Below are 16044 nucleotides of genomic sequence, written 5' to 3'. Positions count from 1 at the left end.
GTACTTGTACAATAGAATAGCATCACAGGTCTCAGGTATGATCAAATCCAGAGCTTGCTGTGAAATTGCTGTGCTGTAATTGAGTGGCCAAAAATCTCACAGTAGCAACCAGTCTCTGCTCTGCAAATATGGGTCTCCTTTAAATGGGTGTTCTCCTTCTGGATGAGGGGGATAACAAGCTGGAGCAGCTCCTGGAATGTGGGGCCATTTACCCTCCGAAAATTCTTGAAGTCATCAGCGTTGTTGCCCCGTATCCCCTGTAGCAGGAGCATATGTGAAAAGAAGTATCTCTCCTCTGGAAACATTCCATGTTCCACCACGTCCGATTTTTTCTTTTATCACTCCAGGGTGTAAATGTATGAACATGCAGGTTTTTCAACACCCGCATGTTCGGCGATTAAATTTCAAGCGGCGCTGCATTGTAAAGGGAAACCTCCAGGTGCTCCGGTTTCAAACAGGGTGGTACTAACTGGGGGAGAGAGCCAGGACACGGGAGTTAGGAGGAGGGCTGATAGACTTGAATAAAGAAATAAGTCTTAAGGGCACACTTGAAGCCTTTGAGAGTAGATGCTAACCTGATGGAACAAGGAAGATCGTTCCACAGCAGGGGAGCAGCCCCGGCAAAGTCCTGAAGATGGGAGTGAGAAGAGGTGATCAGTGAAGTAGTGAGGCGGTGGTCACAGGCAGAGCGGAGGGGGCGGGTAGGAGTGTAGGTAGAGATGAGATTGGAGATGTAGGGAGGGGAAGATTGCTTAAGAGCTTTAAAGGTGAGGGTGAGAAGTTTAAATTTAATTCTGTAGGCCATGGGGAGCCAATGTAGTGACTGTTGGAGGGAGACAGCAGAGATAAAGCGACGGGAGAGAAAAATGAGGCGGGCAGCAGCATTGAGGATAGACTTAAGAGGATCAAGGCAAGAATCAGGTAGGCCAGAGAGAAGGAGGTTACAGTAGTCAAGGTGAGAGAATGCAAGCGAGTGAACGAGGGTTTTCGTAGCTTCCGTGGTGAGAAAGGGGCGAACTTTGGATATATTCAGAAGGTGGAAGTAGCAGGATTTTGAGAGGCACATAATGTGAGGCTTGAAGGAGAGGGAGGAATCAAGGATGACCCCAAGGCATCGGACTTGAGGGACAGAAACGAAGGTAGTGTTATTAACAGAAATAGAAAGGGGGAGAGAAGGGAGAGTCCTGGAAGGGGGAAGACGATAAGTTCAGTCTTGGAAATATTGAGTTTAAGGAAGCGTTGGGACATCCAAAATGAGATGGCTGAGAGACAGCAGGAGACACGAGACAGAAGGGAAGGGGAGAGGTCAGGGGATGAAAGATAGATTTGGATATCATCAGCATAGAGGTGGTATTAGAGGCCAAAGGAGCGGATGAGGACAGCTAGGGAGGAGGTGTAGAGGGAGAAAAGCAGGGGGCCAAGAACGGAACCTTGAGGAACGCCAACAGGTAAGGGAAGAGAGGGGGATGTGGAGTCATGTGTAGAGACAGAGAAGGAGCGGTTGGTGAGGTAAGAGGAAAACCAGGAAAAGACAGTGTTACAGAGGACTATAGAATTGAGAGTTTGCAAAAGGAGTGTGTGGTCAACGGTATCGAAGGCAACAAAGAGGTCAAGAAGGATAAGAAGGGAGTAGTGTCTTTTGGATTTAGCGAGGAGGTCATTAGTAACCTTAGTGAGGGCAGTTTCCGTGGATTGGAGCGGGTCAAGGAGTGAGTGAGAAGAGAGAAAGGAGGTGAGATGGTTGTAGAGAACCCAATCAAGGAGTTTGGAGGCAAAAGGAAGAAGCAAAATAGGGCGGTAATTGGAGAGAGAGGTGGGATCAAGGGATGGTTTCTTGAGCATGGGGGAGACAAGAGCATGTTTAAATGAGGAGGGGAAGATTCCAGAGGAGAGGGATAGGTTGAGGTGGGTAAGGTGGGGACAGGCTTCAAGAGAGAAGGAGCAGAGGAGGTGGGAAGGGATTGGGTCCTGTGGGCAAGTGGAGGAGGGAGAGGAAGAGAGAAGCATATGGACTTCATCTGCAGATATCGGAGTGAAGGAAGGGAAGGAGGGTGAGCTAGCAAGAGGGGAGGGGAGAAAGGAGATAGCAGTCACAGAGGAGAGTGGGAAGGGGGACAGAGTGGGCAGGGAGAGGGGAGAGGGTGGGGTGAGAAGATACTGCTGGGAGATGTCATGGCGTATAGACTCAATCTTGGAGGTGAAGTGGGTAGAAAAGTCGACAGCAGAGAGCGTGGGGGGGAGTGGGAGAGGGGGAGGGGAGAGGACAGAGTTGAAGGTGGCAAAAAGCCGACGGGGGTTGGAGGATTGGGAAGAAATGAGAGCTTTAAAGAAGGATTGTTTAGAGAGTGATAGGGCTAAACGGTAAGAGGCAAGTATGAACTTGAAGTGGAGGAAGTCAGCATGAGTGCGTGACTTTCTCCACAGCCTTTCTGCACTGCAAGCGCATTTTGAAGAGGTAAGTTTAGAGTGCCACGGTTGCGGCGGGAACCGGCGAAGCTTATATATATATATATATATATATATCTACACACATACATACACACACATGTCTAGTTTTATTACTGTACCTAATATGGCCACCATTAAACATATGGTTCAGTTCACCTTTGTCCACCATGTGTCTGTACCACAGTAAACTGTGTTGGTCTTTATTTCAGGCCCACCTATCAAGCAAGATCACTAAATAAACCAGAATGTTGTTTACAAAATCCTTTATGTTTAAACATAATCCACATTAATTTTAACTGGCTGTGAAATAAGCATTCGTCACACTACAGAACAGCATAATTGTCACGAATCCGTTGGATATTTAGCGGATTCCTTGTATCTGCCAAATGATAGGGCTCATTCAGGGGTGCAGAGTCTAACGGGTAGGTGGTGTTCGCCAGTGACCCCCGCAAGAGGGTATGAATTTCACTGCCCCTATCCCGCAGGTCGCGATTCTCTGAATGAGTGTTTGGCAGAGTAATAGGTGGAGCTTGATACAGCGGATCGGTAACGATAAGTCATAGAAGTACTGGAGGTAGTGGTGAGGGAGCCAGTCTCATAGGAATGCAGGGCAATGGTAGAGTAACAGAGAAAGTAGCAACAGAGTAGCTAATCTGTAAGTGGTAACTTGAAGCAACAGCAGGTGAGCTGAATAGAATAGCTGAGACGTAGATGGTAACTCAGAGTAACAGCAGGTGAATCGACTCAGGGCAACTGCAGATCGATTACTGATACAGCGGCAGTTCAATGAGGGCAATAGCGGAATAGAACTTAGCTGATCCGTAGATGGTGATTCAGAGCCACAGGTGGTGAGTTACTGGTACAGCGGCAGTACAAATAGAAGCAGTAGTAAAGTAGGACTTAGCTGATCCGTAGATGGTAACTCAGAGCACAGCTGGTGAATACAGGTGCAGCAAGCAGTTCAAATAGAAGCAGCAGCGGAGAGGAACTCAGCTGATCCGAGGACGTTCGTACAGAGCAACAGCAGGTGAGTCAGACCGAAGGAAGCCAGATCCTTACAGAGAGTGAGTAACGCGAAGAACAGGTATCAGATAGAAGGAAATGGGAAGTTTAAATAGTGCTCCAAAATACTAGGACCAAATGGAACAGGTAGAAGGTTATGAGAGGGTAGTTGGTTGCACATGCGCAGAACAAGAGACTAGATGGTGGATGTTGATCCAAGAGTGAAGTCAGGACACCCTGATCACCACTTATAGGAGGAAGGTAACAAAGTCTGTACTCGTCCGCGGGGCCAGCGTGTGACAATAAAATACTAAGTACTATGTTTTTAACTTATATACTAATTACTATGATTTTAACTTTTCATCTGGCTAGAGGCTTCAAACAATAGTTTTTCATACATGTGAAACAAATCAAAACAATTTTTCTCCAGTTTGAGGAATTTCTTCTTGACATTAATTATGTTTGCCCTCTATTCTTTAAAATATTCGTTCAGCTTTTTCAATTTCTCGGTCACACCTTTTTCACCACAGGAGGATAGAGAACGATTGATGCTTGGCACCTCCTTCTCTGCTTCCAAACTTTCGTCACAAATGACAATGGTGTCTAAATGAAGAATGGAAAATTAATTTACTTATTTGTAACAATGAAACGGGAAACAGGAGTGTTTTTAACACTCAGTGGACTGCTACCATTTGCTCACGTTGGACACTGTTTAAAATGGTCCATACCAAATGAAATATAGAACACCATTTTTAACATATAGGCATAGGGTACAACTTATGTTTTTTAGCTTTTTAATGATTTTTAATTACCTTCTTTCTGTAGCCCTATAATATCCCCAATTCCTATGTCTGTGTTTTCCTCCTTTATGTTTACTATCACTTCATCCATTTTCTTTTTGTGTTGCTGTGCACATTTCCTCATGTATTATTATTTCTGTAAATAGTCACTGTTTTACTAATCATACTAATCGTTAATTACTAACACTTTACTAACAAGTTTTACAAAGTTTTAATAACCAATTTTAATACTTTTTTTTTTAATATTCGTTCGTATTCACTTTAACTTTCATTGATCCTTGTTCTTCACATCTGACCATTTTTTCTGTATCTGTAACTTGCTTCCCCCCCCACCCCAAGTTTGTCACATATCATATTAATCAGCTTCTGCATTATTATTTACTTTTGATAATGAACTTTTCAGTATTTTTTCTTGTGACAATCGTAGTCATGTTGGTCCAGCACTCTGACCATCATCTCCATCTCCCAGGGACTCATTATTTTGGTTCTTTTCAACTCTTCTAGTGGCATCCCTTCTTCTTTCCCCTCCACTCCACCCTCATTATTATTTTTCACTTGCTCATCTGCCATGTTGTCACATACCACTGTCAACAGCCTGGCTCCACTCTGTTTATATAGACACTTCTAGAGCATATGTGGGCCTTAACAATTGGTATGGACCAATCATGGCAGCTCTAGCTGCAGAATGGAGCATTGTGGGCGAGTGTTAATTCTTCTTCAGCGTTCGTCCACGATGGCATTTGCAGCTCTGCATTGAGACTTTCTATTGATGTTCTTGTACTTTCTGAATGGATTCAACAATTTCTATACTTAATTTCCTTGCTATTGTAGCAAGGTGAGTACTTTATTACATACTTTGTTTTGATCGTTTTTTGGTGTGTATGTAAATATTATATGTTTTATAATATTTTGAAGAAACAAATGGCATGTGAAAAGAGTGTAGAGCTGATGAAGGACTTCACTGAGGCTACAGGTCCCATCCCTGCTTGTGGCAATCCAAGTTGAGTATTCCAACAGACAGAAGAGGATCTTTGTTTATGAGGACATGGTGAGAGTGAGCCTTTACCATTATCCAGCTACTGTAGATTGCATCAAAGGAAAGATGAGGACTGTGTTAAAGTAGGAACTTAATAAGTTAGAGGCCTCAAAAAGATCAGGAGCAGGGGATAAAGATGTGTATTTGCCAATGTTGTAGTACTTTGACCTCCTGAGGTTCACATCTGTCTATTTTGCAAGACTATCTACTAGCAATATGCTCCAGATGGACTGTAGTTGCTCACCTGTTCCTCCGGAAACAGAAGACATACTGGCAAGTGGCATAGTAATAATAAACATACAATATCATTATTGTGTAAAATATCTATTTACATATAGTTAACAATTAATTCTTCAATATAAAATACAATATCAATGTGCATACATTTTCAGTTTGCAGTTTTTTTTGTTTTTTTTTAAATAAATTTTATTCAGATTTTTGTCGAAAACAACAGAAAAAATTTAAACGGTACAGTATTTGTTATGCTCAAACAATTCATAACAATATTAACAAAAGAGTTTGCAAATTAGATGAGACATAGAACTCGGGGACACCACAAACGTAGTGGACCGCAAGATTAGTAATATGCAGATAAACGGGAGTCAAAAGAGGTATGGTTATGAGATATCCAAAGCACCGTGAGGGGAAGCTGGAGAGGGGGAAAGGGAAGGGAAATAGTGGAAATGGAACATGGAGGGGAGACAGTTTGGGGGGAGGGGGAGGGAAGGAAGGAATGTTAGTAAGGGGAAAAGCAAAGAAGAGGGAGGAAGGGGAAGCAGGACCTAGCAAGATTTGGCGCCGACAATTACTACGGTATCGTTGTTTTCATTCTTTAAGAAGGGGAAGGTGTAGCAGAGAAGTAATCTTGCCACCTGTGCCATGTGGAGAGAAATTTGTAAGGGCGATCATTAACTACACTAGTCATGTGCTCTAGGTTGTGTATTTGCCAAACACTTTGAATTAGTTCCGAAACAGAGGGGCTCTCTGATTGTTTCCATTTTTTGGCTATTAGGCATCTGGCTGCGGTCAGGATATGTCCCGGGAGTAGCCACATAATTTTGTGGGTGTCAGGGGGAAGTCGAGGGAGGAGAAAGTATAAAAGATGGAATGGAGATCTTAGATTAGACACTTTATAAATAAGGTCAGCTACCTCCTTCCAGAAGGGGATGATTTTCGGGCAGCTCCACCAGATGTGGGACAGGGAGCCGCGCTGGCCACAATTGCGCCAGCAGAGGTCTGAAGTAGCCGGATAGATTGTTTTCAGTCTGGATGGGACTAAATACCACCGGAACAAAATTTTGTAGGAGTTTTCCTTTATATTTGTACAGATGGAGGATTTGGCGACAGCCTCACGTATCTCAGTCCATTCCTCATGACCCAGAGACTCGGCCATCTCCTCCTCCCAGTGGAGCTCATGAGTCTCCTTATCAGGCAGATTATGATTCAATAGTAGAGAATAGAAAGTAGATATCAAGCCTTTAGAAGACGTTTTGTTTTTACAGAAGGTTTCTAGGGGGGAGCGATTGTGAGGAGCACGAGGGTCTATTAAGGAGGAGGAGAAAATGCAGTTTGCAGTTTTTATAGGTTATATATGGTTTTCTTTAATATGCTTTATATATGGGTTTCTTTGATATGCTAATGAGTTATTTTATTATGTTGTTTTCAATATGCTAATATGTTCAGTTTCTATTTTAAGTTAAAAAAAAAGTATTTCTTTTACCTACCTTGATATATTGTCCCTGGAGAACTTGTATGATAGCCTGACAGGTCTCAGGTATGATCAACCACAGATCTTGAGGTGAAATAGTTGTGCTGTAGTTGAGATCAGCCAGTATCCTTCCAGTGGCTAAAACTTGTAGGGTAACTACCAGTCTCTGCTCTGCAGATATGGGTCTCCTTAAATGGATGTCATCCTTCTGGATGAGTGAGATGACAACCTTAAACAGCTCCTGGAATGTGGGATCATTCATCTGAAGGAAATTCCTGAAGTTATCTGGATTGTTGTCCCATATTGCCTGTAGCAAGGGTATATGTGAAAAGGAGTGTAAAATATTGGTGAAGTGTAATCAGCACTTATGGTGTCTCTAATAGGAACAATCAACCTGCCAAACACTAGTGAAAAATAGAGAGTAAATCAAAAGACCATACCTAGATTTTAAAATCCTAGTGTGTCAATTTCCTCTACTCTTCTTCCAATCTTTTTTTTTCAGTAAATATGGAAAAAAAATATACACTATAAATTATCTGATGCAAAATTGCATCATGTTTGTGATAATTTACATAAAAAAAAACAATTATGTCAATAAAGTAAATAGAATCCTTTTGAATAGCTTTTTGAGGTTTCAAAGGTGTTTCCCCCCAATTGTTTCTCGCGTTTCAACAAATGTTTTTATCAAGGTGGATCTACCATTACTATTGGGGCTAACACACACGATTCTAGATGTAAGAGATTTATTTGGGAGTTCATCCACCTTTGGAAAGATCACATATTTGTGCATGTTTTTCTGCACACCTTTGGGGAGTGCACTACAATTGAGGGAAACACCTTGGAAACCCTCAAAAAGCTATTCAAAAGGATTCTATTGACTTTATTAACATAATTGAAACTTTGTTTTTTTTATGTAAATTACCACAAAAGTGACGCACTTTTGCATCAGATTATTTAGTGTTACACTATTTTTGCTTTCTATTTTCTTTTTCCATGTTTACTGTAAAAAAAATATTGGAAGAAAAGTAGAAGAAATTGACACAGCAGGATTTTAAAACCTAAGTATGGTCTTTTAAATTCACTATCTATTATTCACTAGTGTTTGGCAGGTTGATTGTTCCTATTAGAGACACACTTCACCAATATTTTGCACTGTGTTTATTGTCTGAAGCTTGTGTATAGTCTCACAGAAAGTTATGTTAGATGCATTCGGTATTGGAGCACTATTTATTATCTGTTATATAATACTCACTATATGTGAAAAGGAGTCTCTCCTCTGGAACTACTTCTTGGTCCAACAAATCTGATTATTTCTTCTTCTTTGCAGCGTTCTTGCATGGCGAGAAGCAAAAAAGCACAGTAGTGAACAGAGTTGCCAAAAGTACATTACACACAAAGAAGAACAAAGCAATAAATGCTGATGATGGCATCTCCTGTTTGTGGGTGTTGTGTGCGCTGAGGTTCAGCCCTTTATTTAAATAAATTTAGCATATTGCACGGCAGATATCTGTAGAGTGTGTAAGGAGCTGATGGTTATGACAGACAAAAATCACAGATCTGACGGAAATTAATATAAAACATCTATAGTGTGTACATATGAATCGGCATGAAAATCGGAACTTTCAGTTGTTGGTAAAATTGTTAACGATATTGCATCAGGAGAAATTTTCTGCATTGTGTACCTAGCTTTAGAGGTACCACTTTACCCTCTAGCACAGTTCTGCAAAATCTATCTAGCAACGATAACTACATAAATGATTTATTCAGTTCTATCCAGGGCCGGACTGAGACTAAAAATCAGCCCTGGTATTTAAGGTACACAGACCCACCTCAGTTTCAGTAGGGAAAAAAATATGTGCGCCGAACAGGGCGTGACCTCATTGTGTTGTGGGTGTGGCCAACACGGGGCATTGATACGTACATTATAATTATACATTACATTTATCATTTTAGACAAATACACAGGCACTACTGTTAGAGGCACACAGCTCTGCCTTCACAAGCTGTACGTTGTAAAGCGGGACATACCTCCCAACTGTCCTTGCAGTCGGACCAAATCCTGACTAAGGGAGACAGTCACCCAAATTCAGGTCTGCCCCACCAGATTCAGGACAGTTGGCAGACTGTCCTGCTCTCTCCTACCTGTCTTGGTTACTTTCACCACTTGTAGCAGCTGGTTTCTTTGGTTCAGTTCATTTTTGTCTTGATCCTGGAATATTGGTTGCCCTATTTTGAAAAAAAAAAATGGGTACATGAGATTTATAAAACTCCAACCAGCCCCGGTATTAAAACAATAGCACTCACGTTTTATAATTAGGCCTCCCTCCAGTCCCCACAATAATAATATTCACATTTAATAAGTAGACCTATTTTCCTCCAACCAGCCCCAACATTAAATTAACAGTATACCCATTTACTCAAAAAATATTTCCCTCCCTCCAAACAGTCCCAGCAATAAATTAAATAGCATTAAAGTTTAATTAATATAGCCATTTTCCACAACCATCCCCAGCAATAAATAGTTCATATTCACATTTAATAAATAGCCCTCCTGCCCAAAATCAGCCCCATATTCCACTGATAGCCCTAAACCACCCCAGCATTAAATTAAATGTTCCTGCACCTCACCTTAAATAATTAGCCCCCACCTACACTCCACCATTAAATAGCCTACCTCCCACACTATATTAAGATCTTCCCTTCCCTCACATATTATATTAAAATACAGCGCGCACACACACACACAGACGCCTATGCAGTAATCACATGGGACGGCACCTGTCACGTGATGCCGTCCCATGTGATTACTCACATAGGCGGCTGTCACTGACTCTCTGTCCGCCAAGCAGCGCGCAGAGTGCTGCTGCTCGGCAGGCACGCTGACCGGCCCATCTGGCCATCGGCCCTTCTGGCATTTGCCAGAAGTGCCAGATGGCCAGTCCGGCCCTGGTTCTATCCCTAGCACGTTTACGTTAGCAAATACAAGGCATAGATGTCATTTGAAATCAAACCAACATAAGTAAATATGCATTTTCTGCCAAGAGATAGTATCAACTCAATCCGCTCCTTCGTTTCCTCAATTGGATAAATTGTTTATCAGCTAGTAGTACAAAGCAATGTCCCGGATCCTTAGGCTCCTCATTATGGGTTTAACCCAGATGTCTTAATCAACAGCACTTTGCTATATTATTCTCCTCAAATAACATGGGATTCAGTAGGCTTTCCTTGCTCCACAATAAGGATGAAATACACCTTATTATTATTATCTTTTATTTGTAAGGCGCCACAAGGTTTCCACAGCGCCGTACACGGTACGAACAGTGGACCATACAGGGTAAAACAGTACAGAACAATAAACAAAAAGTACCAGTACTTCAGGGACTGCGGGCAGGCATATACAGAAGAGATGGAGCGGAAGAACAGGTTTGGAGACAGGAGGGAAGAGGGGCCCTGCTCATACGAGCTTACATCCTAATCTTCCACTTTTGTTACATCCTCACATCCTCTCTCCCCTTGACATAACCATGTAGTTGCTTCAATAACATAGACTTCTCCCCAGCAGATACATGAACTTCTCTTATACGTGGTAAAGGTCTCTAACTAACTTTCCCTACACCTCACCCTAGTTATCATATGTCAGTCCAGCAAAAGTGTACAATAGAATATTGGTCAGGCCTCCCCAACTGTTCCCTACCTGACTAATAACACAATGCACAGCCCAGGGGTACACGCAGGATTTGAAGGGAGAGTTCCAAGCCACGCCACCAGTGGGCATGACCAGCATGCATGGGGGCGTGGCTATAATTTTAGACAGTGCTTGGCTGCTCTCCAACTCTTCCTATCCCCATCATATACATGGGCAATGCTGTGTTAGGTGCTTACAGCACTGCCTTTTCGAGCAGAGCCATGTGAATCGGAACATACCTCCCAACTATCCCTACAGTCAAAAAAAAAACCTTACTGAGTGTATCAGAACAGTTGGCAGACTGTCCTGCTCTTTCCTACCTGTTCTTGCTGCTTTCAATACTTGTTGCTGGAGCTCGTGTCCTAAGCTCAGTTGCTGCTTGTCTGGATCCTGGAATACTGGGTCCCTGTTTGGAAAAAGGCCAGAGAATAAAAATCCCAGTAATGAGTGAACACATTAAGCCTCCCTCCGCCAAAGTAGCCCGATATTAAATCAAAAGCACCCACGTTTAATAATTAGGCCTCCCAGCAACCAACCTGGACAGTAAATTAATGTCATTCACCTTTAATAAAAAGATCCATTTCCTCCAAATCAACCCCAACATTAAATTCACAGTATTTACATTTAATAAATAAACCTTTTTCCTGCCAAACATTAAAAAATTAGCATTCACTTTTAAGAAATAGCTTTACTTCTCCGCAAACTCAGCCACACATTCAATTAATAGCACCCAAACCACCCCAAATGAATAGTCCCATCATCCCACCCTTAATAGGTCCACAATAACCCCACTATCAAATTAAATATCCCCAACCTTCACCCCACCAATAAATTAAAAGCTGCCACTCTCCACCTACTATGAGATTAATATTTCACACCCCATCCACCTTACTTAAAAAAAAACTCATTCCCCCAACACCTACATTAAAATCCCATTTCCCCCTCCCCCACACATATATTAAAAGCCCCTCGAAGCCTATGTTTACAAAGGAATTATTTATACATTAAATCGCCCCACTTACAGTAAAAACCAATGAGAACCGCCTCCACACACACACACACACATTCACACACTTACCCTCTTCATAGAGTGCTGTGTTTTGTGTCCTCCAGCTGCGCACATGAGACATGCAGGCAGTGGGAGAGAAAAGGGTGGGGACACACAGCAGAGGAGAGAGGGCTGTGAACAGTGCAGACTGAAATGATCTGCACACAAGCTGCAAAGTGGCTGGTCGCGGAGGCAGAGTCCAGCCACCTCAAACATACAGTGCCCCAGGTTGGGGTGAGGTGTTTCCAGGCACTAGGAAACTCCCCTGGGTTTGCCTATGCAGCCCAAGTAAATCAACAGCAAAAAAACATGGGTTATTTAGCCCCACTGATCGATCAGCATTTGTATCCAATATGGTGGCTCTCAGTTCAGGTTTCTGATAAGGTATCTCACTTTCCACTGTGAAAGTCTTATCCAATCTCTCAGAGTGTCTCTCTCTCTCTTTAATTGCTCTGTCTCACAGACTCCCGTTTTCCTCTCTCTGACAGACTGCAGGTGACTCTCCCAGGATATCTGTCCTTCTGAGTGTCTCTCAGAATCCCAAGTCTCGTTTATAACTGCTCCTTCAAAAATGCCTCCACCCCACTGCATGCTGGGAGATGTAGTTTTCTGCCTGCAGGGGAAGCATCCAAAGCAAAAGTGTGGTTTGCTCGGGTCACAGGCACCATACTTACATAATAGTAAATATCTAAGTTTTCTTTATGACAATCTCTTACCATTTCAAGTCCTCTGAAGACGTTTTCTGCTCAATATCCCCCTCTGCTTTGGACTCTTGTATAAGACATATCTCTGTGGATGTTTCAATATTCTGTTGTGCCCCAAGAGGTGTTTTTTAATATTGCAGCCTATAAGTAGAAGCTTTATTAAGAGTTTGTTTCCATTAATAGACATATATTTATACATTGGTGACTGTTTCTCACCATATGTCTCATCAACAACTTTGCACACCCCTATAAACTGAGTTCCTGAAGGAGACACTTGTTTCCTTTCCCATATATCTTGCTACCACGAGAAGATCGTCTACAGGGAAGAGACAATCCTGTCTTTGGTTTACCTGTTATGGCTTGAATGTAGGACTCTGATTCATGTAAACTGCCTCTCTACATTTACTTACACAACCTAAGATGGAAAAGTTATTGGCAGACGCTGTCCCTGTGCCTCCTCGCTGGCCGAGGACGGACGTCTTCTCTCCTTTGAGAGCCCCGTTGGAGGCTCCTTCCGGCGGCACCATGGCAACGGGGCACGCACCCCGGCTTCCTGACTGTGGTCAGACGCACTGACCGCTGCCCCACTGTCCATCAATGGTAATAGATCTCCTACTATAAATTCCTGCTCTGACACCATTAGGCTGCCAGAGCAACTAGAATCCTAGTCTCCAGCACCTTCTATGTTCCTGCATATTCTTACTGCTTATCTGTGTACCGACCCGGCTTTCCCTGACCCTCATTTGGATAGCCCTCTGGTTTTGTGCTGTATTCTCTGGATTGACCCTTGGCTTGCTGACTACTCTCTGTTTCCTGATTTGATACTTCATTTGGCCGCACGGTTCCTGACCCCTGCCTGGACGACCACGATTCTCACCGCGAGATCTTCCTGGAAGGGCCGCGTCCTGCACGTCGTTTGCCGCCAAATCCAAACTTCCTTGCGGGGGTCCCTGGTGAAGACCTGCGACGTGTTACACTCCGCGCCTCCTAGTGTAGCAGAGCCGTTATTCGCAGGTGCTGCATTCCTACTTCGTGACAGTTTGCTCTGGCCATGTTTACAGCACCGTCTGCCCGAGACCTACTTCTCCATCTTGCTCATAGAGTTGAGAAACAGGAGTCCGAGCAGGCCCAGCTGCTCCAATGCATCCAAGGTGTCGCTGCACGACTTAAGTCCCTTCAAGCCTCTGTGACCTCTTCCCAAGCTGCTCCCATGACTACCTCTAGAGCCGCGGCTACCTCCTCTTCTTCCGTTGTGATATCCACCTCTTCATTAAGACTTTCTCCACCGGACAAGTTTGATGGAGAACCTAAGAAATGCAGAGGATTTCTAAATCAGTGTTTAATCCATTTTGAGTGTAACCCTGCATCCTTTCCCTCGGAGCGGGTAAAGTGGCCTTCATCATATCTCTTTTATCCGGCCTCTCCCCTGTGGGAGCAGAACGACCCCCTCCTTTCAAACGTGTCTTGCTTCATTGAGGCATTTCGGAGAGTTTTTGATGAACCCAGTCGGGTATCCTCTGCCTCCTCCAGTCTTCTGAATCTGCGCCAGGGATCTTTGACAGTCGGTCAGTACGCAATTCAATTTCGCACACTCTCCTCCAAGCTCAAATGGAAGGAGACGTTGGTGGCAACATTCTCACTTAAACTCCCTGCGGATCTTGATTCCCTGATTTCTCAGTGTAACCGCATTCATCTGTGCTTTCGGGAGAAAACCCGAGAACGCTCTGCCACCAGACGGGTCTCCCTACACCTTACTCCTCTCTTCCAGAATATTGGAGCCTCAGAGGAACCCATGCAGATTGGCCGTTCCCGGTTATCCCCTGAAGAACGTCAGAGACGCTTCAAGCAAAATCTTTTTCTGTATTGCAGGGAATCTGGTCATGTCTTATCCTCTTGCATCAAGAGACCGGGAAACGCCTCCTCCTAGTCGGTGGCAGGGAGGCCGACTTAGGGTTACCACTCCCTATTCCAATTCCAGTTCTGATTGCCTCATGCCCATCTCTCTGGATACTCCTGTCGGCCCCTATGAGACCTCAGCCTTTGTGGATTCTGGCTCTGCTGGGAACTTCATCTCTGCCACACTGGCATCGCAACTCCAATTATCTACCCGAAAATTGCCTCAGCTGCTCTTCCTCACCGCTGTGGATGGGAATCGAATTTCCAACAGTTCTGTTTCCCACATCTGCTCTGCTGTTCGGCTGACAGTAGGGGTACTACATTCTGAAAATATTGAGTTCCTGGTTCTTCCTTGCTCTGTGAGTTCTGTTATTCTAGGATTACCTTGGCTCAAGCTTCATTCTCCCCAATTCGATTGGAATCGTGCGATGGTTAGCTTATGGGGCTCCTGATGCTTTAAGTCCTGCCTCTCAGAGGTTAAACCCAGAGAATCCTCTCTCCCCTGTCACCTGTTATCTCAAGTTGACTTGCCTTCCCCCTACATCTCTTTCCAAGATGTGTTCTGCAAGGCCGCTGCTAAGTGTCTTCCTCCTCACCGCCCCTGGGACTGTACCATAGAGTTACTGCCGGATAAGCCGCTTCCCAAAGGCAGAATATACCCATTATCTCTTCCTGAGAATTCGGCAATGTCTACTTACATCTCTAAATATCTCCAGTGGGGCTTCATCAGGAAGTCTACTTCCCCCGCAGGCGCGGGTTTCTTCTTTGTCAAAAAGAAAGATGGGACCTTACGGTCTTGTATTGATTACCGGCGACTAAATGCCATCACCGTCAAGAACAGGTACCCTCTGCCACTCATCTCTGAACTCTTTGACAGGATCAGTGGATCCAAAATCTTTACAAAGCTGGATCTGCGTGGGGCGCATAACCTCATACGCATACGACCAGGACACAAGTGGAAGACTGCTTTCTGTCCTCAAGAGGGACACTTTGAATACCTTGTCATGCCCTTCGGCCTTTGCAATGCCCCTGCAGTTTTTCAGTCATTTATCAACAAAATTTTCCAAGACCTCCTCTACGTCTCCGTTGTTTCCTATCTAGACGACATTCTAATATTCTCTCCTGATTTGCTCTCCCACCGTCTGCATGTGAAAGAGGTCCTATCAAGTTTACGTTCTAATAATTTATACTGCAAACTTGAAAAGTGTGTGTTCGAGGTCCCACAGATCCCTTTCCTGGGCTACATTGTTTCGGGAACCGGCCTCCAGATGGATCCTGTGAAACTATCTGCTATTCTCAATTGGCCTAGGCCGATAGGATTAAAGGCAGTTCAGAGATTTATTGGCTTCGCCAATTATTACCGGCAGTTTATCCCGCAAATCTCTTCCATAATTGCCCCATCACTGCCCTGACTCGAAGGTCGGCCAACCCCCAGAACTGGTCTCCGGAAGCCATCTCTGCTTTTGAATCACTTAAGAAGGTCTTCTTGTCAGCTTCAGTGCTTGCTCAGCCAGATCAAAACAGACCCTTCTTTGCAGAAGTTGATGCTTCCTCCGTTGGCATCGGGGCAGTGCTATCTCAAGAATACATCTCTGGTAGTCTCTTGCCCTGCGGCTTCTTCTCCAGGAAATTTTCTCCCTCAGAGATTAATTATGGCATTGGTGATAAAGAATGACTTGCAGTAAAGTCTGTCCTTGAGGAATGGCGTCACCTCCTT

At 43.8% G+C, this 16044-nt stretch overlaps 1 long non-coding RNA gene across 1 annotated transcript; it reads right to left on the bottom strand.

Moving 5' to 3' along the window:
* Positions 1-2756: 2756 nt before the first annotated feature.
* Positions 2757-11157, bottom strand: LOC142160385 (uncharacterized). Its single transcript, XR_012693193.1, has 4 exons — positions 11000-11157; positions 8247-8325; positions 7011-7301; positions 2757-4053 (listed from the first exon to the last, which is right to left on the bottom strand). It is a non-coding gene; the product is annotated as an uncharacterized LOC142160385 (long non-coding RNA).
* Between the last annotated feature and the right edge of the window lie 4887 nt (positions 11158-16044).

Source organism: Mixophyes fleayi, chromosome 6 (genome assembly GCF_038048845.1).
Source record: "Mixophyes fleayi isolate aMixFle1 chromosome 6, aMixFle1.hap1, whole genome shotgun sequence".
NCBI lineage: Eukaryota > Metazoa > Chordata > Amphibia > Anura > Limnodynastidae > Mixophyes > Mixophyes fleayi.
Note: the sequence above shows the minus strand (reverse complement) of the source record. Positions and strands in the feature narration are given on the sequence as shown.